Source organism: Populus alba, chromosome 8, assembly GCF_005239225.2.
Source record: "Populus alba chromosome 8, ASM523922v2, whole genome shotgun sequence".
Classification (NCBI taxonomy): Eukaryota; Viridiplantae; Streptophyta; class Magnoliopsida; order Malpighiales; family Salicaceae; genus Populus; species Populus alba.
The window spans coordinates 16,987,910-17,015,503 of NC_133291.1; the positions used below are offsets into that span (position 1 = coordinate 16,987,910).

General features: G+C 34.4%; 2 pseudogenes; both read right to left on the reverse strand.

Annotated features, from left to right (window-relative positions):
• Positions 1–530: 530 nt before the first annotated feature.
• Positions 531–27,594, reverse strand: part of LOC140955880 (uncharacterized) — a 44,108-nt pseudogene continuing 17,044 nt past the window's right edge.
• On the reverse strand, positions 22,061–25,607 carry LOC140955852 (uncharacterized; annotated as a pseudogene).

Sequence of the window (27,594 nt, forward strand, 5' to 3'; positions counted from 1 at the left end):
ATTGGCAGGACATTTGTTCTTCACGTAAGGGCACTAGTGTGGTATCAACTAGCATTAGATGTTGAATCAGGTTTTCAGTTGGTTTTGGTAACAGAGTAAGATTTTGGACTGACGCATGGATAGGTGATATGGCTTTAAAAGTTGCCAATCCTCAGCCGTACATTCCGGTTGCTGCTGCTAGAATATGGACCAACGCTGGTTGGAATTGGCAGCTCGAGTGGAGAAGGGAGTTGCGTAAGTGGGAGCAGATTCAAGAGATGGAATTATTAGATTTAACTTCTTTCTTTTGAAATATGTGAAGATGGATCAGATAGATTGATATGGAGACACGACAGGAGAGGTGCTTACTCGGTTAAATCATGCAGTGATGTTCCGGACTTGGTGTTACTAGCTGAGAATTCACCAATCCAATCTTATGTGTGGAATGTTTTAGCCCCACCAAAAGTAGAAGGATTCTTATATATGGTTGGTGGTACTAAATAAGCTAAATACTAAAGATTCAATATGTAGAAAGGGAATTACTGATGCTGCTACAAATGTTTGTCCCTTTTCTCACTCAACTGAGACAGCGGCTCATTTGTTTCTTCACTGTCTGAAAGTCTGGAAGCTTTGGTGCTGGATTTATAGCTGGTGGGAATGTGAGCTGGTTGTTCCGCGATCAGTTCACTAATTGGACCTACTAAGCACATAGCACCATGCAAAGGAAGATGTTGTTCCTCATTCCTTACAGCATTCTTTGGTCTATCTGGTTGGTTCGCCATAAACTTGGTTACAGTGGTTAGTGGACTGGTATGGTGTTCGTTCAGTGATGTTCCATAGAGTGGCATAATGGGCAAGAAGTTTGGATGAACACTTCTGCTACACTGGCGATGACTTGCTGCAGTGTTCGGCTGGTATCAAGACGTGGCATAATTCAGCAATTCTGTGGAATTTTGATGCTGATGGTTCTGATTAGTCAGCTTTATAGAAGTATTTATAGGCCGATTAGATAAAGTTAAGTCTAAGAACAGATCTGAGTTATGCAAAGTGATCTCAGCTTAATAAAAAAAATTATATAGAGGGATCTACTCGTTGTAACCAAATGAAGTCCAAAAAAACTCTAACTTAGGCCTAAAAGGTGTTATTCAGGCCACTTTTATTATTTTCCCTATATTCTTGGATTTCCTAATTTGTTGAAGAATTTTATTGGTTTTCCTTTACTTTAGGATTTTCTAGTCAATTTAAGTTAGTTTTTTAAGTTCATTTAAGGATTTGTAAGCCTTTTAAAGAAATTAAAAAAAATATTCAATAATAAAATTTTAAATTATAGTTTTTGTATGGTGACTTTATTTTATAAAATTCCGTGTCACTTGTACTTATTGTTCTTCTTGTGTATTTTTTTTTTAATTGTGTTAAAAGTAAATTGACGAGCAACCACTAATAGAAGAGAATTAGAAGTGGAACACAAATAGATCTTGTCGTACATGAATTTTAAACAAATGCAAAAAGTCTAACTTTCAATAGAGTCACACTTAATTTATAGAAGAGTTATAACTAAAAAAAAAAATTACATTAATCCTAGAAATTTGACTAAGGGGTACCTTACAATAAAAGAAAAGATCAAAATCACCATACAATACCTCACAACGAGTTACTACAACTTTTAACCTATTGATGCACTTTAAGGTTGTTAAAATTACAAATTGACTTATAAAATCGTATGATTTTATGAGTCAAGATACTTATTGTGCAAAATTGCTTTAAAAACTCAAAAACTGATAATATCGTTCTAACTCGATAAGATCAATAAACTCATGATTTTAATATTGGTTTTACATTTTCATTGGAAATATAATACTTGTGTTTCATAGTAAAACTTTAGTCTTCTTTTCAGTTCTCAAATCTCATCTTTTTTATCAAGTATTTTACTATTCTTCTCAACCCTTCTTCATCCTTGGTTGATTCAGAGTTTAGACATTGCTAGGATCCTAGAACAATAGCTTCACATGAATTTCCATGAATTTTTCTTTTCCCATTTTCTATTTCTTTTTTATTTGCTATGCTATTTTTGTTCACTAGTTTTCCAGCAAGGCATTTCAATGTTATATCAATTTTTTTTTAAAAGTGAAAAGTTAATTACATGTTTGCAATATGTTTCGATTAAAATACACATGATAGTTATCTTTCAAGTGCTTGGATCTTAAAGAAATGTTTATTTGGGTTTTTTTTTTATCATAAGTTGAGAAATCACTTCTTAATAGTTATGTTAAAGTTCATTATGAACTAGAATTTAGGCTAATATGATTTAAAACTTCTAAGAATCTTAATATTAGCTAAACAAGGAATCATAGTTAATATAAGAATAATTGATTAAGAAGAATTTGTAATAGATAGTTTATTAGAACCTTTATTTAATTAGAATGTTAGATTTCTTATTAGATTAGGATTTTATTTGGGTAGTTTAAATCCTTGATTATCTAAGACTTGAGGTCTATAAATAAGCTTGTTATCAGAAGCATAATAAACAAGTAAAGAGAGATATAGAGAAGAGCTAAAAATGTGTTTTTTTTTTAGTAAACTCTTAATAAAAAAACGTTATTCCTCTCATTCTTCTTCTTGTTCTTTAGCTTTGTTCTTATAAATTAGCTACTACACCATATCCTTCTTTTCCAATAACTAGTATCAGAGCTTAGGTTTGATTATTTAACATGGTCAATTCAAACTTTTCACTTCAATATCCTAGGTTAACAAATAACAACTATGAAACTTGGTATATTCAAGTAAAAACTTGGTTAGGTTTCCAAGATTTATGGGAGATGGTAGAAAAAGGCTTTGGGGAGCCTATAAATGAAGCAATGTTGATTTTAGCCTAAAGGGAGGGCGTGCAAAAAGCATGAAAGAAGGATCAACAAGCATTAACAATCATCCATCAATGTCTAGATGATGCCACTTTTAAGATAGTGACTAACGCAACCACCACCAAATAAGCATGAGAAGTTTTGCAAGAATCAAACCAATCAGCCAACAATGTAAGAAAGGTACATCTACAAAAACTATGTGGTGATTTTGAAAAGTTACATATGCTTGAATCAGATAATATTTTAGAATATTTTGCAAGAGTATTGGCCATATACAATCAAATGAAAAGATATGGGGAAAAGATGGAAGAGACATATGTTGTAAAGAAGATCCTATGCTCACTATAAAAAAAAGTTTCATCATGTGGTGGTCGTGATAAAAGAGTCTCAAAATATGGATTTTCTTTCAATATAAAGTCTCATAGGAAAATTATAAGCCCATGAGAGAAGAGTTAATGAGATTCAAGAGGATGTGGGTGCACAAGCACTTTTTTCAAAGCAAGATAGTTTTAGATATTCTTGAGGAAGAGGAAGGTTTGGAAGAGGAGATCAAGGTAGCCTCAATAAATCAAACGATCGACCAAATAAAAGGAACTAGTCGACTAGTTCAACTGGCAGTAGAAATCTGAGATCCAGATTTGACAGTAAGTTTGACAAATCAAAAGTTAAATGGTATAATTGTCAAAAGACAGGTCATTATGCTAGGGATTGCTAAAGTCCAATAAAAAAGGTTGAAGAAAATGCAAATCTTGTTATAGAAGAAGAGAAGGAAGCCACTCTACTACTAGTGCTTAATAAGAGAATGCAAGACAAAGAGAACTTGTGGTGCCTAGGCAATGAAGCCAATAACCACATATGTGGAGACAAAGACAAGTTCAGGGAGCTTGATGAAGCAATTAGAGGTAATGTCACCTTTGCATATCATTAAAGGTTTCCATTAAAGAAAATTGTATGATTTTGATTAATTTGAAAGATGGAATAATCAATTTATTGGTGATGTTTATTATATATTAACAGTGAAAAACAATATATTGAGCTTAGGAGAATTGTTTGAGAAGGGGTATGAGATTAAGATGAAAGATTGTACTTTGACATTACTTGACACTAAAGAAGATATGATTGCAAAGGTAGTCATGACAAAGAATAAAATGTTCTTGCTAAACATAGAGATAGATGTGCCTAAATGCCTAAATGCATGTGTGAAAGATGAAACTTGACTTTGGCATATGAGACTTGGGTATGTAAACTTTAATAGCTTGAAGATAATGATACGAAAGGAGATGTTAAAGGGTCTACAATCCATTATACATCCAAATCAGTTGTGTGAAGGATGTTTAGTACACAAGCAATTTTGCAGGAGTTTTTTGAAGGAGTCTAAATCAAGAGCAAACCAACCCCTACAAGAAATACATGCTGATGTTTTTGGTCCTGTCAAACCATGTTCGTTTGATAAAAATGCAAACCAGGAGTTTTTCAAAGGAGTCTTCTTTTTATTGATGATTATAGTAGAAAGACTTAGGTATACTTCTTAATTGAAAAGACTAATGTGTTTAGTTGTTTTAAGAAGTTGAAGGCATTAGTTTAAAAAGATAGTAGTTATTTTATAAAATTACTTAGGACAGATAAGAGGGGTGAATTTTGATTTAATGATTTTAATTGGTTTTTTGAAGATCATGGTATAAATAGACTCTTCATGGTGCCTAGATTCCCATAACAAAATGACGTGGTAGAGAAAAGGAGTAAAAGCATCCTCGACATGGCAGAAGCATGCTCAAAACTAAGAAAATGTCTAAAGAGTTTTGTGTTGAAGCTGTAAATTATGCTATCTACTGTGAAATTGATGTCATACTAAAAGCTTGAATGACATGACTCCATAAAAAGCACGGAGTAGAAGAAAACCAAGTGTCTTTCACTTGAAAGTTTTTTGAAGCATTGATTATGTGCATGTAGATGATCAAGTAAGGATCAAGCTAGATGACACAAGCAAAATTATGATCATTGTGGGTTATGACCAAAAGTCCAAAGGATACAAGCTTTACAACCCTAATGAAGGAAAGATGGTGATTAATAGAGATGTTAAATTCAATAAAGAAGGAGCATGGGATTGGGAAGTAAATGATGGTAAGAAATATGACTTATTATTGATTCATGATGAAGAGGAGGAAAGATATGAAGATCATCAAGAACCTAAAGTCCTACCTCTACAAACACCAAAGGAAACTCTACCAAAATTTTGGTAGAATTCTTTACAAATAATAAAAAAAAAATTACCATTAAATTAAGAGTATATGTTGGGTGACACGACCAAAAGATTGATGTCTTCTCCCAAGTGCAGGAGTGTCGAAGTAATAAATAACCCGGCAAGACCGGGGTCGAACCACAGAGAGGTTAATTGTATAAATTATAAATAATAAGACAACAACAACAACAACAATAACAATAATAGTAATAATAATAATAATAATAATAAAAGAAGATGAAGAAGAAGATGAAGAAATTAATGATAACTTTGAGATGAAAGATTAATGTAAGGATTAAACAACGATAAAAATAAATGTCAAGGTTAGAGGATCCACTAATGGTACTTCAAACAAGTATAAGATAAACTCTTATTACTCAATTGGAAACCACATATAAAGGAGGTTCCAATCAGATTATAAATTGTTAACATGATTACATTAGTCATCTTATTCGAATAAAGCTAATACTTGTAAATGTTGGCAGACATTCATGATTATAACTTATGTTAACAACAAATCAAGTTCCTTTCATAGCTCAGGTGTCGGTTATACCATACAGTATGAGCTATGAAAGTGCCAAGTATTTGTTGTACCAAGTGTTATACAACATAAATCTAGATTAACCATTTAACAAGCAAAGTATTAAAAGTGAACAAGATAACAAATATAAAACATGTTAGTATCCAACGTTAAGGTCCATGTTAAGTTTATATTATACTTATTCTTACACCATTAGTGTACCCTTTTCACCTTGACATAATTAACTTAGCTAAACATAATGAAAGAAAGAAACATAAATGAACAAGATAAGAACATAAATGAGAAAGAAGTTAACTAAGTAAAGGAAAGGAAATGAAGTGCATAAACTTGATATTAATGAAAGCAAAACATAAGCAATACAAAGAGAGAAAGAAATAGCATGATCTTGATCTGGAAACCAAGATGCCTTAATACATGGTAAGTGCCTCCTTTTATAGGCCAAAATTTGGAACTATTGATTTGTTGACTAATTGATGAGTGGGTGGCCACATCTTGACTTTGGTGACAATCCTTATCTTCTTGTCTGAACAAAACGTCATTGCTAACATCATAATTTGCCCAGAATCCTCAGGAATGTTCTAGGAAATTGTCTCATCTTTCCAACAAAAAAAAGATGAGGTCATTTGGACTTCTAGAACTCAAGATATGGGCTGAACACTAAATAGTGTCTGGGCTGCAGGACAGCTTCGGACTTCTTCGTTGTTCCTTCAATTTGGACTTCAAAACGGCCTTCTTAGATCTTGGGCTTCCATGAAAGTTGTAGGCCTTTGTCTTACCTTTCCATCCATATAAAATGGACCTAAATCCGAGATCTAGAGCTCCAGATATGATCCAATTACCGAGCAATGTTCCGGTTTGGACTGCACCGACATCTCTTTTCTAAGTTTGGCCATCTCTTTGTCCTTTAACTTTCAATACTTAAACTCATCAATCAATCCTTTTATTTATGTGATCGGCCTGCATTTAAGATTAGCATTTACCATAAATTAAGGTATCTTATAATATCAAAGTTGTTATTATAAAACATGCTTTAGTTAAGGAGTTATTGATACTTCAAGTGCAAAATGATGATATAAAACCTTGATAAACATGCACTTTTAAGTACTAATCACACCCCCCAACCAGCTTATTACTAGTCCCTAGTAATCTAAAGCGTTAAAATAGAGAAACAATTTGCAAGTATCACAAAGCAAGGCATTCATCATTCAACTTCTATTAATCTATCCAGATAAACAAACTCTCACTAAAATTTATATTACTGCTTCATACTTCTTAAACAAGATATTAATAAACCTTCTTTTTACGTGCTCAATATATGAAAACATAGATGATGGGGCTTTTGTTGGAAGAAAACAATATTATGTTCAAATGTTTAAGGTGAACTTCCTTGGGTTGGGATTATTATTATTATTACTCTCTTTTTTTTTGTTTTTTTTTCTTTTTTTTTAATTTTTATTTATATACACATACAACTTAAAACATAATGTATCTTTAACCCATGTAACGAGTTTTAGGCTAATGACTCCCAGACCAGTTGGTCTTAGGGCATTAGGTGTTGAGACACCCCTACGAGCTTAACAATTCGGGTTGCAGATACTGATACGTAGATAGTGCAATGTTTGATTCCCTTAAGCTTTTCTCCTTAACCCATGTAACAAGCTTTGGGCCAATAACTCCCAAGTCAGTTGACTTTAGGGTATTAGGTGTTAAAACACCCCTTCGGACTTAATTGCTTAGGTTAAGGAGGCTATGAAACCAAACTTATCTACGTTTTTATTATCATCAATATTATCATTTTTTTTTTTTTTTTTGCAATTATATATACTAACCTTACCCTTAGTTGTTACCTTCAACAAAAGAACATAAATAATGTAATAATCCAATGTGCAACCCACAATCATATGTTAAAGTGTGTGTGTGAAAATGAAGGTTTAATAATACTTGTTAAATGAGTATATGAGCAGAATCAAGTGATAACAATGCGAGAGTTTGTAAACCTGAATATTTCAAGAAGTATTCTAATAGGCCTTGTTATGAATATTGCAAATAACCATTAATTTTTTTTTTTTTTTTACTACGATGCGTCTCAAGAATAATTCCTCTTTACTCTGCCATCCTAGTAATAACAGTTTTGCCAAATGGTTTTTTAAAAACAACAACAGTTAGTTGGTTAGTTTTTTTTTTTTTTTTTTAAACTACTACCCTCTCCCCCAACCAAAACGAGACATTGTCCTCAATGTCCTAAGGTAGAAAGATAGAGTATAGAAGACATCACCTGAAACAGCAAACAATGACAAACCTGAAACACACTTAAACAAATATAAGAAGTAACAAAACAAAATAATATACTATTAATAACACAAAAGACACAAGGTTTCACAGATGAAGGCTCAAATCTAATCTAAGCTTTTTACGGCTTTCCTTAGCTGACCAATCTAGGCGACTCATGCAAGGATCAATGACAGGGATGAAAGATTGTAGTTGGTCAATCAATTGTTCAGCAGTAGCAGCAGAGATTATGATTTGTCGTGCCGAAGATGTTATAAATTCCTGTTCCACAGCTTGATCAAGGAAAGATAGCAACTTATCATAAAAACCATTAACATTTAACAAACCTATAGGTTTATGGTGAATGTGCAGTTGGGCCCAAGATGAAATATGAAAGATCTCTTCCAATGTGCCCAGACCCCCTGGTAAGGCAATGAAGGCATCAGCATGGTTAAACATGGTATTCAGTCGGTCAGACATTGTTGGGACCTGTAGTTCCTCTCCAATTGTTTTTCCAATGATGTCCCTATTTGCTAAAGCTTTGGGGACAACCCCCAAAACTTGACTGCCTCCTAAAAATGCAGCCATTGAAACACCTCCCATTAACCCAAGGCTGCCTCCCCCATACACTAAATGAATCTTTCTCTCAGCTAGTACTTGACCAAGATGATTTGCTGATTCTAAAAACTCTTTTTCTTTCCCAGGGCTGGATCCACCGAAAACACAAATATTTTTTATGTGATGACTTGAGGAACCTGCCATTTCTACACACTTCTATATTTGATGAATGTATGGGATGAGTAGAAATGAAGGGAAGGAATAGAAGAATTTATAGATGAAAAAGTGAAAATCCAATCATACCACCTATATGTAGGCCAGCTGTAGTCTCACACACTCTCTCTCTCTCTTTATTAATTATTTATTTTGAAAAATCATGTATGTACAGGTAGTTGTGATTGTGGCTCACATCTTCCCTTGGTTTTACGTCCAAGAATGGCTTAAACGCCCTCTATGGGTCGGGGATAGGCTTCCCATCCAGTTTTCTTAAAAACTGGCAAACAGGGTCTTTTTTAGTCAGATTCCCAAGACTAAGTCGATCATGTTCTTTATGGAATTGTGGCCATAAATCATGAATTACACGATGCACATCTCCACTAGGATGCGTCTCAAGGGTCAATAAAAGATTATCTAAAGACCCCTTACTCAGGCCATCCTTAATGAATTGTATCTTATCTTCACGGTTTACAGATACCATTCCTAAAGAACGACATGTCGCATTACAAGTCCATCTGGCACATCTTTGACAGACTTTCAGTCGTTTTGCACGACGTTTCTTTGCAAAAGTGCTTTTACCTGTTCCAGGCATGTGTGAAATGAAAGAATTGGAGGACTCACCTGATAATCGGACCTTTGCTTCAATTAGCCAGCGAATATCTTCAGGAATTCCATGATTCATTAACAACCTCAATCTTGCACACCTAGCACGGTAAATTTTTGTAATCGCATTCTGAGGCAGAGCGGGAAAATACCTTTTCAACTTTTCAAGAGTGGTGTCCATTTTCAAAAGAGAATTAGAGAAGAGATTCAAAGAAGGGAAAAAGAGCTAAGAATTGTACAAATATATACAGATATCAGTTATTTGGGAAACTGAAAGAACCGACTTAAGTCACGGAGTACCGTTATCCGCCATTTGACCGGGGTGAGAGACTAGCAAAACAAAAGTCACACTAAAAAGCAACAAAAAAAAAGTGAGAAAAACAAAATAATCAACCTTTATCAATAAGATTATTCAAACCAATGGATTCATTTTCACTAGGAAACTCATCAAAGTAAGCTTTTAAACGATGTTCATTTACCTTCAAAACATTGTCATTCTTTGGATTCTCAATATCAAGGGCCCCATAAGGATACACATGTTTCAAAATAAATGGACCGCTCCATCTTGATCTTAGTTTTTCAGGAAATAAATGGAGTTGAGAATTATAAAGCAAAACTTTTTGACCAGTATCAACTTTTTGACAATTTTCACAAGTTTTGCAGAATGCATGTGTGTCCTTAAACATTGTGGGCCAATAAAATCCATTTTGTAAGATTTTTGCAGTCGTCTCTCTTGATGAGAATTGACTCCCACATGCTTCAGAATGACAAAGTTTAATGACATTACTTACCTCATTGTCGGGAATGCATTTTTGAAATATTTGATCAGGACAATTTTTGAATAAGTAAGGGTCATCTAAGTAAAAGTTCTTCACTTCGTTCAAAAACTTTCCTTTGTCTTCGGTACTCCAGTGAGCTGGCAAATCTCCTGTTGCAAGAAAATTGATATTTTTAGCAAACCAAGGCATTGAACTGAGAGAAAGTAAGGATTCTTCAGGAGAGTAATCATCGATTGGTGGGATGTCAGATGTCAAATCTGCTGTCACTCTTGACAAAAGATTGGCATCAACATTTTTAGTGCCTTTTTCATCCGTGATTTCTTCCTGTGAATAAATCATTTGCAAATCATCAGATTCATCCAACTCAATTTTACTCAAAGTAGATTCAAGTTGATCATGAACTAATTCTTCAATAAGATCTACTTCTTGTAAATCATTATCATCTCTAGGCTGCTTGCAAACGTTGAAAATATTCATCTCCAATGTCATGTTTCCAAAAGATAACTTCATGAGTCCATTCCTACAATTAATCAATGCATTAGAAGTTGCAAGAAACGGACGTCCTAAAATAATAGGAAATGAATTACATGCTTCAACAGGTTGTGTGTCCAAGAAAATAAAATCCACAGGATAAATGAATTTATCGACTTGTACTAACACATCTTCGATTATTCCTCTAGGCACTTTTACAGATCTATCGGCGAGTAAAAGAGTTACAGAAGTTGGTTTTAACTCACCTAGATTGAGACTTTGAAAGACTGAATATGGAAGTAAATTCACACTAGCTCCAAGATCAAGTAAGGCTCTTTCAATTTTATGTTCTCCAATAAAGCAAGAAATTGTAGGACAACCAGGGTCTTTATATTTCAAAGCATTATTGTTCTGAAGAATGGCACTTACTTGTTCGGCTAAAAAGGCTTTCTTTTTCACATTCAGTTTTCTCTTCACAGTGCACAAATCTTTCAAAAATTTAGCATAGGAAGGAACCTGTTTAATAGCATCCAACAAAGCTATATTGATCCTTACCTGTTTGAAAATTTCAAAGATTTCAGAGTTGTGACTAACTTTCCTTTGTTTGATCATGGCATGAGGAAATGGAAGTGCTGGCGGGGAATCAGCCTTTTCTTTGCAATGTTCAGGTTCAACCCCTTCCTTACCCTGGCTTAAAATTAAAATGAGATGCATCAGGAGGAAAAACTATGCATGAGGGTGCACTTGTTCTTGTGGGATTCATGTGGTCTCTAAGTGTTCTCATACGGTTATTCTCATTATTCTCATTATGAAGTGATTGATTATCTTCTTCGGCCATATTTTCTGAAAGTGATGAAGATACCCTACAAAGTCGACCACTTAATGTACGTGACCAAACTCGCATGCACGTGTAAAAAGAGAATAAAAGGAAGAAAGGAGAAGAGAAGAAAAAGAAACAAAAGAAAACAAAAGAAACAAAAGTTAAATAAAATGAAAAGTGAAAAAAGAAAATAAAATAAATATTATAATTTATACAAGAATTTACCTCCCCGGCAACGGCGCCAAAAACTTGACACGACCAAAAGATTGATGTCTTCTCCCAAGTGCAGGAGTGTCGAAGTAATAAATAACCCGGCAAGACCGGGGTCGAACCACAGAGAGGTTAATTGTATAAATTATAAATAATAAGACAACAACAACAACAACAATAACAATAATAGTAATAATAATAATAATAATAATAAAAAAAGATGAAGAAGAAGATGAAGAAATTAATGATAACTTTGAGATGAAAGATTAATGTAAGGATTAAACAACGATAAAAACAAATGTCAAGGTTAGAGGATCCACTAATGGTACTTCAAACAAGTATAAGATAAACTCTTATTACTCAATTGGAAACCACACATAAAGGAGGTTCCAATCAGATTATAAATTGTTAACATGATTACATTAGTCATCTTATTCGAATAAAGCTAATACTTGTAAATGTTGGCAGGCATTCATGATTATAACTTATGTTAACAACAAATCAAGTTCCTTTCATAGCTCAGGTGTCGGTTATACCATACAGTATGAGCTATGAAAGTGCCAAGTATTTGTTGTACCAAGTGTTATACAACATAAATCTAGATTAACCATTTAACAAGCAAAGTATTAAAAGTGAACAAGATAACAAATATAAAACATGTTAGTATCCAACGTTAAGGTCCATGTTAAGTTTATATTATACTTATTCTTACACCATTAGTGTACCCTTTTCACCTTGACATAATTAACTTAGCTAAACATAATGAAAGAAAGAAACATAAATGAACAAGATAAGAACATAAATGAGAAAGAAGTTAACTAAGTAAAGGAAAGGAAATGAAGTGCATAAACTTGATATTAATGAAAGCAAAACATAAGCAATACAAAGAGAGAAAGAAATAGCATGATCTTGATCTGGAAACCAAGATGCCTTAATACATGGTAAGTGCCTCCTTTTATAGGCCAAAATTTGGAACTATTGATTTGTTGACTAATTGATGAGTGGGTGGCCACATCTTGACTTTGGTGACAATCCTTATCTTCTTGTCTGAACAAAACGTCATTGCTAACATCATAATTTGCCCAGAATCCTCAGGAATGTTCTAGGAAATTGTCTCATCTTTTCCAACAAAAAAAAGATGAGGTCATTTGGACTTCTAGAACTCAAGATATGGGCTGAACACTAAATAGTGTCTGGGCTGCAGGACAGCTTCGGACTTCTTCGTTGTTCCTTCAATTTGGACTTCAAAACGGCCTTCTTAGATCTTGGGCTTCCATGAAAGTTGTAGGCCTTTGTCTTACCTTTCCATCCATATAAAATGGACCTAAATCCGAGATCTAGAGCTCCAGATATGATCCAATTACCGAGCAATGTTCCGGTTTGGACTGCACCGACATCTCTTTTCTAAGTTTGGCCATCTCTTTGTCCTTTAACTTTCAATACTTAAACTCATCAATCAATCCTTTTATTTATGTGATCGGCCTGCATTTAAGATGAGCATTTACCATAAATTAAGGTATCTTATAATATCAAAGTTGTTATTATAAAACATGCTTTAGTTAAGGAGTTATTGATACTTCAAGTGCAAAATGATGATATAAAACCTTGATAAACATGCACTTTTAAGTACTAATCATTGGGATCATTTAGCATTGATAGAAACAAATAATCGAGACTGTTACAGTTAGTATCAGAGGCCCTGGTATGGATTTTGGGAAGAATTAAAAAAAAAAAAAAAGAGGTAATGATGTTTATTAATCTATTGCAGGATGGTACGTGTCTGCCAAGAGATTATAACATATACATTCTTTATAGGGAGGGGGAACTGAGATATAGACTTTTACAAGGGTGAGAAGAGAGCCCTTTGGAAAATACTACTTCACCTGCACCAGCATATCAACTAAAGCAGGGCATGAAGAATTGATGGGGCCTCAAGTCAAACAAGCACCAAAGCAAATTGGGGATGTACAGCCGACCTTTTCAGCCTCACAAGAACGAGCAAATAAGCCCCCTCAAACTACACTTATAGGGCCATCTATTTCTTATGTTGATCCGATGCTTCTGGTCCAACTAGTCAAAGCAGAAATGGAAGGTATGACTAGTGTTGCCACTCTCATGCCAGTACCTCTATCTACACCCATCACTCAAACCATTTCAAAAGTAGCTACAACTACAACTACAACTACAACTACTAATAATATGGTACATCTAATTTTATTGGTGAAAATTATGAGAGAAATGGGTTGTGAACCCTACTTAGGTCAACAAGATGTTGAATTAGCGGGAAGGTGGATTAAAAAGGTAGAGAAAACGATGATTCAAATTAAGATACCAAATGATTTGCAGGTAGATTATGCTATACAACTATTGTCAAACAGTGTTATGACTTGGTGGGAGACAATTTAGTTGAGAAGGGCTACAAAAACCCTATCCTAAGATGATTTCAAAACAAAGTTTGAGAATCAAGATTACTCCAAATAACATCGAAAGATGAAGGAACATGAATTCCTAGCCTTGAAATAGGAGGGGATGTTAGTACTCAAGTATAAGAGGCGATTCCATGACCTCTCACTATTCACACCATATTATGTCCCGTCAGAACACACATGATAGAAAAGCTAAGAGATGGCTTCAAACAAGAATTGAAACAGGGATTAATTGTTGTACAATTTAAGATAGTAAGGGAACTAATTGAAGTAGCACATGTATTAGAGGCTTATATGGAAGCAACAAGTTTTCAACCTTATCATCAAGAAGTCTTGATAAATTATGTTATCATGAAGGATGAATGTCAACCCTGCAATCATTAATCACCAAGAAAGTTCAAGGGGAACTTGATCAAGCTCTATCCTCAAGAAAAAATAAAAGGAAGAACCCTATCATCAGTGATTGTGCATCAAAAGTATCATTAAGTCTTTTATTTTACATATGTATTTATTGTTTTTATTTGGGATTTTTTTATAATAAGTGATGTGTTTTTTAGTAATGAAGTTTCTTTTAATGTTTCGATAGGTTTTTAGAGCTTAAATGAATTATTTTAGAAAATTCAACGTTGGAATTCAGAACAAAGAATTGAAGAGAAATTTAGTTGAAGATTGAAGCAAATCTTGGTTCAAATAAGTGCTCCAAATTTGTCTCAAAAATCAATTCTATTCCAATTCTAGAAAAGAATATCATATGATCTATTTCAAGCCCAAACTTGCCTTATGTTGTGTGCAAACTTCAACCATCAAACACTCAAGGTTTCAATGTCAATCTTAGCCCAAATAATAGGTACATTTGTATACTTATTTGATGCTTAAACTGAGCCCCAACTGAGCCCCAAATCAGCCTCCAAATCAGCCCAAGCACAATCCATGATCTTACATGTCCACACAATAAATAACATTTGATTTATTTTAGGCAATTCATTGATCTAAGAGGGCAATCACATGGATGGAAAGCTGGAGGGGAAATTGTGACATTATTTTGGGTCAAAAAGAAGAAAGAGACAACTCATAAAGGAGGAAGAAAAACATGCACCAAAGTGTTCTCCAAGCTGGCCTGATTTAATTTTCCAGAACACCTTTCGGTGTTTTGCCCATAAATTTTAATTCAGATGTCTAAATGAGCTGTTCTTTAATGATTTGGAAAGCTAGCATACTTTCCTATAAATATGTCTTTAATAGCCATCTCCAAAGGAGGCTTCTAAGAGAGTTTGTTGTCCAAAGTTAGAGTCAGATTTGTGTTAGAATTTTTACCGAAATTCTGTTGTGTTCTACTTTGTAGATTTCGGTTCTTTAGTTTGTAAAACTTATTATTTCAGTTTGATTCAAGTTATTTCATGTTTATTAAAGTGTTCTTATATATAATCATGGTTGGCTAATCTCTTTCTTGGATTCAAATCAAGGATGATGGTGATTGAGGTGAGTTCTTTAAGATATGAATGAATCTTAATGTTTATCTTCTATTTTCTTCATGAATGTTTTATTATTGCAAAGAAATTTTAGAAATCATTTAGGTAATGTTATAATCTTGAATTTTTATGCACAAACCTTAGTTTTGGTATAGAGATTGCTTGATTCAATGTCTTACTTAATATGAAAGTACTTGTTCATTCTTAAGCAATAATCAATCTTCATCTTTTTAAACTTCATTGTAATATCTTCCGATCTAATATCACCATCGTTGATATTAGGTTGAGTTATCTTATATATGTTGAAGAAATCACCAACACATCACCACTAAAATTGATTTGGACCAAGACTCACTTTTTCTTGTCATTTAAAATCTATTTACACTTTTTCATCTTTGAAAACAAATCCATCAATTATTTTCAACCAAGTTATTGTTAATTTAATTTCTCTTGAGTTTTTTTTGTTACCTAACTTAATTTTCAGATCTGGCTCTTTGTGGATATGACCTCGATCTTACCGAGTTAATTGCTACATCGCACACTCGTGCACTTGCGAGTTAAAACAAGCTGATCATAAAAAGCGGTCAAGCAATTTTGGCGTCGTTGCCGGGGAGCTAGCAAGCAAAGGTAACAAATTTATATTTGATTATTGGAAAACAAAAAAAAATACATATAAAAAAAAAAAATCAAATGGCTGGTTTTACCGCCTAAAAAAAAAATTGACCTCAACTTTTCGGATATTGGATTGTGGACTGCACTATTAATTGTTGGATTTTGGTTGGTTCAACCATTTTTCTTTTATTGTCTATTCTAATTAGTTTCTAATATTTATTGTTTATATTATAAGGCTGGTTTTATCGCCTCTTGTTTATTTTATTTTATTTTGTTGTTATTATTTCTCTTATATTTATTTTCTAAAGTGCTTGGCCGGTATTACCGCCTTTTATTCATGCTTATTATAATTATATTTTGATGTCTATTGTTTTTCTTTTTTATTTTATTTTTCCTTTCCTTTCGTATTCATATAATTGTTATATTATTATTATTTTTTTCATGGCTAATGTTGAAGATGTAGAGGGTGAAGGGAGTGTTCAAGGTAATGGACCTCTACAATTCAATGATCAACCTAATTTTCGAACTCTTAGAGAATATCTTCACCCCGCTAGACAAAGTACACCTTGGTGTATTATCTTGCCTCTTAACCAACAAGCTTTCAATTTGAAACTGGGCATGATTCAACTTCTTCTCACATTTCACGGTATGGATTTTCAAAATCCATATATACATATTAAAGACTTTGAAGAGGTATGTAACACTTTTATTGTTCCCATTCTCTGTAAAGGATAAAGCCAAGCTTTGGTTAAACTCCTTGCGTCCTAGGTCTATAGGTACATAGAGAGAAATGCAAGTTAAATTTTTGAAAAAATACTTCCCCACTCATAGGACGGCAGCTTTACAACGTCAAATGATGAATTTTTCTTGTAGTCCAAATGAGTCATTTCACCAAGCTTGGAAAAGGTTCAAAGACTTGTTAAATGCATGCCCCCACCATGGTTTTGAGATGTGGAGGTTAGTGAGTTTCTTCTATGACTCTCTTACCAAAGATTTTAAAAAGCTAGTGTCAACCATGTGTAATGGTGAGTTTTATGACAAAGAACCAAGTGAGGCCTTCGATTTTTTTGATCAATTGGCTAAAAACACAAAGCAATGGGAGACTTCTCTCCCATTTCATGTTGAGTCTAGAAACACCATTTCTCATTCAAGTGGGAAGTTCCAATTGAAAGAGACTGATGATCTCAATGCTAGATTAGCCTCATTGGCTAGGAAAGTAGAGTCTCTTGAGATTAAAAAAGTGCATGTCATCAGTGAGCAACAAGAGGAAAGTTGTGTTGTTTGTGAGAGCAAAGGGCATAGGACAACTGAGTGTCCTACTATTCCAGCCTTCAAGGAAGTGCTATATGGCCAAACTTCTGATTCAAGTAATGTTAGAAAGCCATTTTCAAACCAAGTAGGCAATCCCTACTCTAAGACCTATAATCCTGGATGGAGGAACCACCCAAATTTTGGATGGAGAAATGAGGGCTCTTCAGTACCTCAAACATTTCAACCTCCACACATAATGCGTACCAACCACCTCATAAGACATCCCTAGAGGATACTCTTCAACAATTCATGCAAACGCAAGGAGGAATCAACAACCAAGCTTACAAATTTCAAGACCAGACCAATAGGACCTTAGATGACATTCGAAGTCAACTAACTAAGTTGACTCAATCACTAAGCATTCAAGAGAAGGGAAAGATCCCAACTCAACCAATGTCAAATCCTAGTGGTCAGGTACACATGAGTGAATCCTCACTTAGTGAACCTTCAAACCATGAACAAGTCCAAGCCATCACTACCCTTAAAAGTGGAAAGATTGTTGACAAAGTTATAGGTTTTGGGATTCCTAGAGGTATTGTAAAGGAGAAATCTAGGGAAAGTGAAGAGGGAATCAAAACACAAGTGACAAATGAGAGTTTGAGTGACAAAGAAGGCGAGATAAATGAGAAAGAGATGAGTGAGAAAGGAGATGATTCAAGAAAAATTGGAGTCAAAGTGAGTGATTTAGAATTTGTTCCTAGAGCACCATTTCCACAGAGGTTAGGGAAACTTAAACATGATCTTATGAACTCGGAAATCTATGAATTGTTCAAACAAGTGAAAGTCAACAGTCCACTCCTTGATGCAATTAAACAAGTCCCATCTTATGCAAAGTTCCTTAAGGACTTATGCATAGTCAAAAGGAGATTGAATGTGAAAGAAAGAGCCTTTCTAACTGAGCATGCTAGTGTCATCATCCAGTTTAAGACCCCTCCCAAATAAAAAGATCCTAGTTGTCCTACCATTTGAACTGATGTGTGATGTTAGTGATTTTGCGGTAGGGGCTGTTTTAGAGCAAAGAAAAGATAAGAAGCCTCATGACAATTATTATGCTAACAAGACTTTGAATGATGCTCAATTGAATTACACTACAACCGAAAAAGAACTCTTAGCTGTGGTCTTTGCATTAGACAAGTTTAGGTCTTATTTGGTTGGATCTCTTGTTATTGTTTTCACTGATCATGCAATATTGAAATACTTGCTCACAAAACAGGATGCCAAGCCACGTTTGATTCGATGGATCCTCCTACTCCAAGAGTTTAACCTTGAAATTCAAGATAAAAAGGGAGTAGAGAATGTCGTGGCTAATCATTTATCCCGTCTTTCAAGCTATGAGACCATAATTGATGAATCTCCAATAAATGAATCTTTGCCGATGAAAATTTATTTTGTGCAGGTATTGTTTCCTACATTGGCTCTCCATGGTATGCTAACATAGCAAATTACGTAGCCATAAGTTAGATTCCTTCTCATTGGTCTAAACTTGATAAACAAAAATTCTTGCACAACGTGCGTACTTTTTTTTTTGGATGACCCCTACCTATTTAAATATTTCCCTGACCAAATTGTTAGGCAGTGCATCCCTGATCATGAAATTCCAAGTGTCATTAATTTTTGTCATGCATTAGCCTGTGGTGGGCATTTCTCTTCCAAGAAAACTACTGCCAAGATCTTGTAGTGTGGTTTTTATTGGCCCACTATGTTCAAAAATGTCCATGCTTTTTCTGTTGCAAGTGACCGATGCCAACAACTAGGTAACCTCACTAAGCATAACATGATGCCCCTTAACCCCATTCTTGTTTTGGAAATATTTGATTGTTGGGGGATTGATTTTATGGGACCTTTTCCAAGTTCATTTGGTTACCAATTCATCCTTGTAGCTGTTGATTATGTGTCTAAATGGGTGGAGGCCATTGCATCTTGAACTAATGACCATTGAGTTGTGGTCAAATTCTTGAAAGAAAATATTTTCTCTCGTTTTGGCATGCCCCGGGCTATGATTAGTGATGGGGGAAAACATTTTTGTAACAAGGCTGTTGGGATTTTGATGAGAAAATATGGTGTAATTCACAAGGTCAGTACCCCCTATCACCCACAGACTAGTGGCCAAGCTGAGTTGGCAAATAGGGAGATCAAAAACATTTTAGAGAAAACAGTCAATCCAAACTATAAAGATTGGTCCCTATGACTAGTCGATGCTTTGTGGGCATATCGCACTGCTTACAAGACCTCTTTAGGAATGTCTCCTTATAGGCTAGTTTATGGAAAGCCTTGTCATCTCCCTGTTGAGATTGAGCACCGTGCATATTGGGCCATCCGGCAATTCAATGACAATGAAAACGAAGTTGGAAAAAATAGAAAGCTTCAATTGGATGAATTAGAGGAGATGAGAAATGATGCATTTGAAAATGCAAAAATTTCAAAACATAAGATGAAAGCTTTGCATGATAAACATATTTTTAGAAAATCCTTTCATATTGGTCAAAAGGTTCTCTTGTATAATTCACGATTACATCTCTTTCCTAGGAAGTTGAGGACAAAATGGATTGGTCCATTTGTGATTAAATCCATCTCTGAGCATGGTGCATTTGAGGTAGAAAATCCTAAGAATGGAAATGTTTTCAAAGTAAATGGTCATCGATTGAAACCTTATCTTGAAAACATTGTGGCTGAAGTTGAGACATTGGATCTTGAAGATCCAATACCATTGTAGTATCAGAAGTAATGAGTTTTTTATTTTTATTTTTATTTTTATTTTTATTTTTTTTTATTTTCATTTTCATTTTTATTTTTATTTTTTTATTTATTTATTTATTTTCTTTCTTTCTTCCATCTCTTATATTTTATTGTTCATGCATTAGGGACAATGCAGTATTTTAAGTTGGGGGGTGTGAGGTTCTTTATTTTCAAAAAAAAAAAAACAATGTTTTCTTTTAGTTGTGATATGCAGGTTAAAAAAAAAATCAAGCAAGAAGTCCGCTCATGTCCAATTCAATCAGACATTCATCCTTGAAAAAAAAAAAAAAGGGAGTAACAGTTTTCTAATCTTTATACTTTTCTTCTTTCTTTTTTACATTGAGGATAATGTAAAACTTAATTTTAGATATTTGATTATGTTGAATGCTTGAGATAACCATGCTTGTTAAAAAAAAAAAAAAAAAAACCTTGCATTCGTATGTGAATGAGACTTGTTTAGGATCAACATTATATTTTTGGATTAATTATTGTGTTGAACATTGCATGCTTTAATTTAGAATAGATAATATCTTATAAAGCAACTTAATATGCTTTAATTTTTGGATCAACTTAATATGCTTTAATTATTTATTCTTTTTCTTTAAGTGGTCACTTCCCTTTTAACGCGAATACAAACATTTGTGATGAATCCACCCGGTTACTCATAAAGTCACAAACTTAAAGTCCTTTCCATACTCATATTTCAAGCTGCCGTTTGACGTAAAGATAAACATTTGTGATGAATACCCCTAGTTACTGAGCAACTCAAAACATTGGAGTAGATAGAACTTTGTACACATTTATTTATTTAATTATCTAATAATTATTACTATATTTACTTAAACCTTGTTTAGGACTAGATCAAAAGGGATGATCACAAGTAAAGCACACAACTCACCTTTCATGCATAATCACACAACTCACACAATTTTTACAAGGAAAGATGTACTTCAATAATCTTAAAAAAAAAGTATGCTATATCTTGCTTTATAAGATATTATCTATCCCAAATTAAGCATGCAATGTTCAACACAATAATTAATCCAAAAATGTAATGTTGATCCTAAACAAGTCTCATTCACATACAAATGTAAGTATTTTTTTTTAATTTTTAACAATCATGGTTATCTCAAGCATTCAACATAATCAAATATCTAAAATTAAGTTTTACATTATCCTCAATGTAAAAAAGAAAGAGAACAAAAGTATAAAGATTAGAAAAATGTTACTCTCCTTTTGTTTTCAAGAATGAATGTCTGATTGAATTGGACATAAGCTGACTTCTTGCTTGATTTTTTTTTTAACCTGCATATCACAACTAAAAGAAAACATTGATTTTTTTTTTTTTTTTAAATAAAGAACCTCACACCCCCCAACTTAAAATAATGCATTGTCCCTAATACATGAATAAGAAAATATAAGAGATGGAATAAAAATAAATAAATAAATAAAAATAAAAATAAAAATAAAAACTCATTACTTCTGATACTACAATGGTATTGGATCTTCAAGATCCAATGTCTCAACTTCAGCCACAACGTTTTCAAGATAAGGTTTCAATCGATGACCATTTACTTTGAAAACATTTTCATTCTTAGGATTTTCTACCTCAAATGTACCATGCTTAGAGATGGATTTAATCACAAATGGACCAATCCATTTTGTCCTCAACTTCCCAGGAAAGAGATGTAATCGTGAATTATACAAGAGAACCTTTTGACCAATATGAAAGGATTTTCTAAAAATATGTTTACCATGCAAAGCTTTCATCTTATGTTTTGAAATTTTTGCATTTTCAAATGAATCATTTCTCAGCTCCTCTAATTCATCCAATTGAAGCTTTCTATTTTTGCCAACTTCATTTTCATTGTCATTGAATTGTCGGATGGCCCAATATGCACGATGCTCAATCTCAACAGGGAGATGACAAGGCTTTCCATAAACTAGCCTATAAGGAGACATTCCTAAAGAGGTCTTGTAAGCAGTGCGATATACCCACAAAGCATCAACTAGTCGTAGGGACCAATCTTTACGATTTGGATTGACTGTTTTCTCTAAAATGTTTTTGATCTCCCTATTTGCCAACTCAGCTTGGCCACTAGTCTATGGGTGATAGGGGGTACTGACCTTGTGAAGTACACCATATTTTCTCATCAAAATCCCAACAGGCTTGTTACAAAAATACTTTCCCCCATCACTAATCATAGCCCAAGGCATGCCAAAATGAGAGAAAATATTTTCTTTCAAGAATTTGACCACAACTCGATGGTCATTAGTTCGAGATGCAAAGGCCTCCACCCATTTAGACACATAATCAACAACTATAAAGATGAATTGGTAACCAAATGAACTTGGAAAAAGTCCCATGAAATCAATCCCCTAACAATCAAATATTTCCAAAACAAGAATGGGGTTAAGGGGCATTATGTTACTCCTAGTGAGGTTACCTATTTGTTAGCATCGGTCACATGCAACACAGAAGGCATGGACATCTTTAAACATAGTGGGCCATTAAAAACCAACTGCAAGATCTTGGCAGTAGTTTTCTTGGAAGAGAAATGCCCACCACAAGCTAATGCATGACAAAAATTAATGACACTTGGAATTTCAAGATCAGGGATGCACCGCCTAACAATTTTGTCAGGGCAATATTTAAATAGGTAGGGGTCATCCCAAAAAAAAGTACGCACGTTGTGCAAGAATTTTTGTTTATCAAGTTTAGACCAATGAGAAGGAATCTAACTTGTGGCTAGGTAATTTGCTATGTCAGCATACCATGGAGAGCCAATGTAGGAAACAATACCTGCACAAAATAAATTTTCATCGGCAAAGATTCATTTATTGGAGATTCATCAATTATGGTCTTATAGCTTGAAAGACGGGACAAATGATCAGCCACTACATTCTCTACTCCTTTTTTATCTTGAATTTCAAGGTTAAACTCTTGGAGTAGGAGGATCCATCGAATCAAACGTGGCTTGGCATCCTGTTTTGTGAGCAAGTATTTCAATGTTGCATGATCAGTGAAAACAATAACAAGAGATCCAACCAAATAAGACCTAAACTTGTCTAATGCAAAGACCACAGCTAAGAGTTCTTTTTCGGTTGTAGTGTAATTCAATTGAGCATCATTCAAAGTCTTGTTAGCATAATAATTGTCATGAGGCTTCTTATCTTTTCTTTGCCCTAAAACAGCCCCTACCGCAAAATCACTAACATCACACATCAGTTCAAATGGTAAAGACCAATCAAGAGCTTGCATGATTGGTGCAGTGGTCAACAACACTTTAAGCTTTTCAAAAGCTTCTTGACATTTTTATGTCCAATCAAATTGGACATCTTGTGACAACAAGTTACACAATGGTTTGGCAATGGTACTAAAAGAATGAATGAATCTTTGGTAAAAACCAGTGTGTCCTAAAAAGGATCTCACATCTTTCACGGTCCTAGAGGCAGGTAATTTTTGAATGACTTCAACTTTTGACTTATCTACCTCTATCCCTTTTGAAGAGACAATGTGACCTAAGACAATGCCATGTGTCACCATAAAATGGCACTTCTGCCAATTGAATACAAGATTGGTCTCCTCACACTTTTCAAGGACTTTTTCTAAATACATTAGACACAACTTATAAGAATTCCCATAAACTGAAAAATCATCCATGAAAACTTCCAAAAAAATTTCCACCATGTCACTAAAGATACTCATCATACACCTTTGAAAAGTGGTTGGTGCATTACACAAGCCAGAAGGCATTCTTCTATAAGCATAAGTACCAAAAAGACAAGTGAAAGTGGTTTTTTCTTGGTCTTCTAAAGAAATCTCAATTTGGTTGTAACCTAAGTATCCATCAAGAAAACAATAGAAAGCTCTTTCAGCTACTATTTCAAGCACTTGGTAAAAATGGAAGCAGAAAATGGTCCTTCCTAGTCACCATGTTCAACTTACGATAATCAATGCACATACGCCATCCAGTTTGGATTCTAGTTGGTACTAGCTCATTATTTTCATTCTTCACTATAGTGACTCCAGATTTTTTAGGGATAACTTGGGTTGGACGAACCCATTTTGAGTTTACAATGGGGTAAATGATACTTGCATCAAGTAGTTTAATCACTTCACCTCTCACTACTTCCTTCATGTTTGGGTTGAATCGTCTTTGCATTTGCCTCACAGATTTAGCCTCTTCTTCATGATAAATTCTATGTGTACATAAAAGAGGGCTAATTCCTTTCAAGTCAATGATTGTCGACCCAATTGCTTTCTTGTGTTTTCTCACCACTCTCAAAAGTTCTTGTTCCTGCTCTATGCTAAGTTTTGATGAAATCACAATAGGATATGATTCATCTTCCCCTAGAAATGCATACTTAAGATCACCCGGTAAAGGCTTCCTTTCTAGTTTATAAGGTTGGACAAGAGATGCCTCAACTTTCACTTGGGGTGAAATCAAAGGCTCAAATGATGGGGTCCATTGACCTATTGACATAATAGGCATTGGATCCAGATAAGTCTCGAGTTCTCTTACTTCCTCATCAACACATTCCAAAGAATAAAGTCTTTCATCATGAATTAAAGTTTTTTCCAATGGATCCTTTACCCATTCTCTCTCAAAGTGTTCTTGACAAATTGTTTGGATCAAATCTTCCTCTCTAATGTCCTCATGTTCACCAATTTGTATAGAGACATTGAATATGTTCATTTCCACAGTCATATTCCCAAAAGACAATTTCATCAGCCCATTCCTACAGTTAATTAAAGCATTGGATGTAGCTAGGAAAGGTCTACCTAAGATGACTGGGATGGGATCATTAGAACCTTGAATAGGTGCGGTATCCAACACATCCTCAACAATACCCCTAGGAATCTTGATTGACCTATCAGCTAATTAAAGGGTGATTCGAGTAGGCTTGATTTCTCCTAAACCTAACGGTTCGTAAAGATAGATGACTTCCAATAATGCATGAAATGGTAGGACAACCAGGATCTTTGTATTTGGGAGGGGTCTTAAACTGGATGATGGCACTAGCATGCTCAGTTAGAAAGGCTCTTTCTTTCACATTCATTCTCCTTTTGACTGTGCATAAGTCCTTAAGGAACTTTGCATAAGATGGGACTTGTTTAATTGCATCAAGGAGTGGAATGTTGACTTTCACTTGTTTGAACAATTCATAGATTTCCGAGTTCATAAGATCATGTTTAGGTTTCCCTAACCTTTGTGGAAATGGTGCTCTAGGAATAAATTCTAAATCACTCACTTTGACTCTAATTTTTCTTGAATCATCTCCTTTCTCACTCATCTCTTTCTCATTTATCTCGCCTTCTTTGTCACTAAAACTCTCATTTGTCACTTGTGTTTTGATTCCCTCTTCACTTTCCCTAGATTTCTCCTCCACAATACCTCTAGGAATCCCAAAACCTATAGCTTTCTCAACAATCTTTCCACTTCTAAGGGTAGTGATGGCTTGGACTTGTTCATGGTTTGAAGGTTCACTAAGTGAGGATTCACTCATGTGTACCTGACCTCTAGGATTTGGAATTGGTTGAGCTGGGATCTTTCCCTTCTCTTGAATGCTTAGTGATTGAGTCAACTTAGTTAGTTGACTTCGAATGTCATCTAAGATCCTATTGGTCTGGTTTTGAAATTTGTAAGCTTGGTTGTTGATTCCTCCTAGCGTTTGCATGAATTGTTGAAGAGTATCCTCTAGGGATCTTTTATGAGGTGTTTGGTACACATTATATGTGGGAGCATGAAATGGTTGGGGTGGAGGTTGAAATGTTTAAGGTACTAAAGAGCCCTCTGTTGCGATGTCGCGGTCGCACAAATTAATTACCCTAGCTTAAAACACACAAGATAGTATAGAGCAAGCAAGGGGTCGATCCCACGAGGAAGTTTGAAGTTAGATTTTTATGTTGTACGTTATGTAATTGGGGGGGATTGATTTGAAATGATTTAAACTATGGCATAAATTAAACTAGCAAACAAAATCAATTGAAACTGAAATATATCAAGAAAACAAACCTTGGTTGCAAGCACACATCCACCAACGGAAATTAGAACCGATCCTTGAAACGAAACTCCAGTTTATATTATGAATTTTATCTTTTCTTAATATTGGTTAATTAACGGATCCGCCGTATAACTATCCCTAACCAACAAACAATCACAGTGTCCGCACTAATGATTTAATCCAATGGCAGCCTTAAGATCCAGATAAATTCATTAATCTTAACAACCAAGTTGTCAATTTGTATTGCTATGATCGAATGTTCTCCCTAAGTTTAATAACGTAGTTCCGCTACAATTATCAAGCTTAGTTGCTTCACAAGTTTATATACCACAACTCCGGTTTTGATATCAAACTTAGCAATAGATTGTTCACAATAATAACTTAGAGTCCGCTCTAGCAATTAAGATAAACAATCATAGGAAATATGCATAGGAAAACAAACATATTCATTCATAACATAAACTGAAAATAAAAGGAAGAATAAATCTCACGGTTCTTGAAATCCGAAGGTTTGTTGTGTCCTTGCAACCAAGAAAACGAGCTTAGCCTTGCATATCTATTGAACAACTACTCCTAAAGATGAAAGAATACATAATTTCTGATTTGTAGAGAGGAGAGTTTGTGTTTCCTCCCTTCTTGCTTCTTTTTTTTCTTCTTTTTTTTTTCTCTACCTCCTTCTACTCACCCTCTATTTATACACAAATTGTAAGTAAGAAAATATCAAAGCTCAAGTGTGAACATCAATAGATGGTGGTAGTGTGAAGGCTGCTGGCTGCTGGCTGCTGGCTGCTGGCTGCTGGCTGCTGGCTGCTGGCTGCTGGGTTGAGGTTGGTGGCTGCCATGAGGTTGGTGGCTGCCTTAAGGTTGGTGGCTGCCTTCCTTGACCTTCTAGAATATTTACTAGAGGAGCTAAATTGCTGGTGGGTTTGGATGCTTCTAGATGAAATTTGGATTCGTTTCTTCACGCAACCTGCTTGCTGGCAGAATTCAGCTGTCATCTTTGAAAAATCATATATACCTCATATGACATCTTTTCTGGCTGAAATTTGGAGCGTTTATAGATCTTTGAGTAAGGAATCCAACAAAATTGAGTTTGCATCAATTGGACTTTTGAAGCTCCAGATATTGAATTTTGAATGGGCAAAGGTCAACATTGGCAGACTGCGTGATTTGACTTTGAAGGATGTGATTTCCATGATCTTTCTCTTTTTATATTTCTTGGATTACATTTCCAGAAAGGCATGGATGTTAGCTTTTTAATGCCACTGGAATCACTTCATTTTGATCTCTGGAACTCATGCTCTGCACAAAATACCGACTGAACGTCAAATCTGCCAATTACCTTCAATTTACTCCTTTTTGCATCTTTCATCCAAAAATGCCTTCAAAACATAAAACAAAGAATATCAAGGCATTTTATATAAATAACATATGCAAAACACTAGTTAAATGCGAGTGAAACTATCGAATAATATGGTTACATCAAATA